General features: G+C 41.5%; 1 non-coding gene across 1 annotated transcript; it reads left to right on the plus strand.

Moving 5' to 3' along the window:
* Positions 1-4,145: 4,145 nt before the first annotated feature.
* On the plus strand, positions 4,146-4,253 carry LOC148567954 (small nucleolar RNA R71). Its single transcript, XR_015882122.1, has one exon. It is a non-coding gene; the product is annotated as a small nucleolar RNA R71 (small nucleolar RNA).
* Positions 4,254-4,501: the final 248 nt, after the last annotated feature.

The raw sequence follows: 4,501 nt of genomic DNA on the forward strand, positions 1-4,501 counted from the left end.
TAGAATTACTCTCTGTATTTTACTTTCTCTGCACTTTTATTTTAACTTTCAGAATGTACTCTCCATCTTTGCTTTCCATTCCCAGAGCTATGAAGAACTAAACCTATTTCATTGGGTTAGGGAGCTCTGTTGTAATTTGATGGATCAATAATAGTTTTCATAATCCTTCTTCTTTCTTTTCTCTTGATTTTACTAGAAAGCTTTCAATCTTCATCCAATTGAGTAGTTATTTTGGAAAAGAAGCTATTCATACTTGGATCTCTTCTGAACCTTGGAAAAGGGATGAAGAGATCATGCTAGAAATGTTTTCTCATGTTGGACCAAATTGGGGTTTGGGCGGATATGGTGACATATAATTCTCCCAATACTTTGATTTGGAAATACATGTGGTATAATCAGTGACCACACTTCATCTCTTCTCATGAGCAATTAGACCAAGGAATTGGCTAATGATCTGATTTGAGAGATTGAATTACCAAGGAATTGGAATTCAATCACTTAAGATTGCCAAGGAGATCAATGAATGCATTGATTGAGGAAGAGATGAAAATGAACTTGATCCGGAGAATGCAATATCTCCTAAGCCCAATGAATTCCCCATTTCTGATCTTACCCATTCTCTTTACTTATTGCCATTTACTTTCATGCTAAACTTCCCTTCCCCATTTAAGATTCTGCAATTTACTTCTCGTCATTTATTTTTTGCTATTTACTTTTCCGCCATTTAATTTCCTGCAATTCTCAACTCACTTTCTGCTTAGCTCAACTAGAACATTCTTCCAATTAAAGTTGCTTGACCAATCAATCCCTATGGGATTCGACCTCACTCTACTGTGAGTTTTTACTTGACGACAATTCGGTATACTTGCCGAAGGAAATTTATTGAGAGACAAGTTTCCGTGCATCAAACTTCTACTTCCTCTCCAATCATGATGCTATGAATCATGATAGCCCAGTCTATAGTAATTTCAGACCGGTTGCTAGTGGGAATGATTGAGCGTTGGATGAACTCCAACCATCCCCTAGCCACGGGCTTGAGGTCATGCCTTCTTAGTTGGACCGGCTTCCCTCTTAAATCTCTCTTCCATTGAGCGCCCTCTTCACAAATGTCTATGAGGACTTGGTCCATCCTTTGATCAAATTTGACCCTTCTAGTGTAGGAGTGCGCATCTCCTTGCATCATTGGCAAGTTGAATGCCAACCTTACATTTTCTAGACTGAAATCTAAGTATTTCCCCCGAACCATTGTAAGTCAATTCTTTGGGCCCGGGTTCATACTTTGATCATGGTTCTTGGTGATCCATGCATTGGCATAGAACTCTTTAACCATTAAGATTCTGACTTGTTGAATGGGGTTGGTGAGAACTTCCCAACCTCTTCTTCGAATCTCATGTTGGATCTCTGGATATTCACACTTTTGAACTTGAAAGGGACCTCAGAAATCACTTTCTTCTTGGCCACAACTTCATAGAAGTGGTCTTGATGTACCCTTGAGATGAATCTCTCCATCTCCCATGACTCGGAGGTGGAAGCTTTTGCCTTCCCTTTCCTCTTTCTAGAAGTTTCTCCGGCCTTTGGTGCCATAAATGGTTATGGAAAAACAAAAAGCAACGCTTTTATCACACCAAACTTAGAAGGTTTGCTCGTCCTCGAGCAAAAGAAGAAAGAAGAGAGTAGAGGAAGAAGAAATAAAGGAGATGGAGGGGGTAGTATTTCAGCGAAGGGGGTGAAGTAGTGTTTAAGATGTGTGAAAATGAAGGGGTGAAGATGGGTTTATATAGGAGTGGAGAGAGGGTATGGTTCAGCCATGTATGGGTGGGTTTGGGAGGGAAATTGTTATGAATTTGAATGGTGAGGTAGGTAGGGTTTAGGAGGGATGGAGGTGGATTGGTGAAGGGATTATGGAGAAGAGGGTAGGATTTGATAGGTGAGGGGGTTTTTGGGGAAGAGGTATTGAGGTGATTGGTGAAGGGTATTTGGGGAAGAGTTTTATGGAAAGGTGTGAAGAAGAGAGAGAGTGAGTTGAGGTTGGTGGGGATCCTGTGGGGTCCACAGATCCTGAGGTGTCAAGGATTTCTCATCCCTGCACCAATTAGGCGTGCAAAACGCCCTCTGCTGCCAATCCTGGCGTTAAACGCCAGGTTGCTGCCCATTTCTGGCATTTAACGTCAGCTTCTTGCCCTTTTCTGGTGTTAAACGCCAGTCTGGTGCCCATTTCTGGCGTTAAACGCCCAGACTGGTGCCGGGATGGGCGTTTAAATGCCAGTAGGCTTCTCCTCCAGGGTGTGCTGTTTTTCATTCTATTTTTCAGTTTATTTTTTATTTTTCAATTGTTTTTGTGACTTCACATGATCATCAACCTACAGAAAACATAAAATAACAATGGAATATAGAAATTTAACATAGATAAGTAAAATTGGGTTGCCTCTCAACAAGCGCTTCTTTAATGTCAGTAGCTTGACAGTGGGCTCTCATGGAGCCTCACAGATACTCAGAGCATGATGATGGCCTCTCAACACCAAACTTAGAGTTTGGTTGTGGCCTCCCAACACCAAACTCAGAGTTTGAATGTGGGGGTTTTATTTGACTCTGAATTGAGAGAAGCTTTTCATGCTTCCTCTCCATGGTTACAGAGGGAGATCCTTGAGCTTTAAACACAAGGGAGTCTTCATTCACTTGAAGGACCAATTTTCCTCTGTCAACATCAATTACAGCCTTTGCTGTGGCTAGGAAGGGTCTGCCAAGGATTATGGATTCATCCATACACTTCCCAGTGTCTAACATTATGAAATCAGCAGGGATGTAGTGGCCTTCAACCTTTACCAAGACATCCTCTACAAGTCCATAAGCCTGTTTTCTTGAATTGTCTGCCATCTCTATTGAGATTCTTGCAGCTTGTACCTCAAGGATTCCTAGCTTCTCCATTACAGAGAGAGGCATGAGGTTTATGGTTGACCCTAGGTCACACAGACCCTTCTCAAAGGTCATGGTGCCTATGGTACAAGGTATTGAGAACTTTCCAGGATCCTGTCTCTTTTGAGGTAATCTCTGCCTAGTCAAGTCATCCAGTTCTTTGGTGAGCAAGGGGATTCATCCTCCCAAGTCTCATCACCAAATAACTTGGTATTTAGCTTCATGATTGCTCTAAGGTACTTAGCAACTTGTTCTTCAGTAACATCTTCATCCTCTTCAGAGGAAGAATACTCATCAGAGCTCATGAATGGCAAAAGTAAATTCAATGGAATCTCTATGGTCTCAGTGTGAGCCTTAGATTCCCATGGTTCCTCATTAGGAAACTCCTTGGAGGCCAGTGGATGTCTATTGAGGTCTTCCTCAGTGGAGATCACTGCCTCTTCCTCCTCTCCAGGTTCGGCCGTGTGGGTTATGTTGATGGCCTTGCACTCTCCTTTTGAATTTTCTTCTGTATTGCTTGGAAGAGTACTAGGAAGGAGTTCAGTAACTTTCTTGCTCAGCTAACCCACTTGTGCCTCCAAATTTCTAATGGAGGACCTTGTTTCAGTCATGAAACTTTGAGTGGTTTTAATTAAATCAGAGACTACAGTTGCTAATTCAGAGTCGCTTTGCTTAGAATTCTCTGTTTGTTGCTGAGAAGAATATGGAAAAGGCTTGCTATTGCTAAACCTATTTCTTCCACCATTATTGTTGTTGAAACCTTGTTGAGGCCTCTGTTGATCCTTCCATGAGAGGTTTGGATGATTTCTCCATGAAGGATTATAGGTGCTTCCATAGGGTTCTCCCATGTAATTCACCTCTTCCATTGCTGGGTTCTCAGGATCATAAGCTTCTTCTTCAGATGAAGCTTCTTTGGTACTGCCTGTTGCTGCTTGCATTCTAGACAGACTCTGAGAAATCATATTTACTTGTTGAGTCAATATTTTGTTCTAAGCCAATATGGCATTCAGAGTATCAATCTCAAGAACTCTTTTCTTCTGATTTATCCCATTATTCACAGGATTCCTTTCAGAAGTGTACATGAATTGGTTATTTGCAACCATTTCAATGAGTTCCTGAGCTTCTGTAGGCGTCTTCTTCAGATGAAGAGATCCTCTAGCAGAGCTATCCAATGACATCTTGGATAGTTCAGATAGACCATCATAGAAAATAACTATGATGCTCCATTCTGAAAGCATGTCAGAAGGACACCTTCTGATTAATTGCTTGTATCTTTCCCAGGCTTCATAGAGGGATTCACCTTCCTTCTGTCTGAAGGTTTGGACTTCTACTCTAAGCTTGCTCAATTTTTGAGGTGGAAAGAATTTTGCCAAGAAGGCATTGACTAGCTTTTTCCAAGAGTTCAGGCTTTCTTTAGGTTTTTAATCCAACCATGTTCTAGCTCTGTCTCTTACAGCAAAGGAAAAAAGCACGAGTCTATAGACGTCGGGATCAACCCCATTGGTCTTGACAGTGTCACAGATTTGCAAGAATTCAACTAAGAACTGATGAGGATCTTCTAATGGAAGTCCATGAAACTTGCAATTCT

The sequence above is a fragment of the Arachis ipaensis genome, chromosome B4, assembly GCF_059453495.1.
Source record: "Arachis ipaensis isolate K30076 ecotype BB chromosome B4, ASM5945349v1, whole genome shotgun sequence".
Classification (NCBI taxonomy): domain Eukaryota; kingdom Viridiplantae; phylum Streptophyta; class Magnoliopsida; order Fabales; family Fabaceae; genus Arachis; species Arachis ipaensis.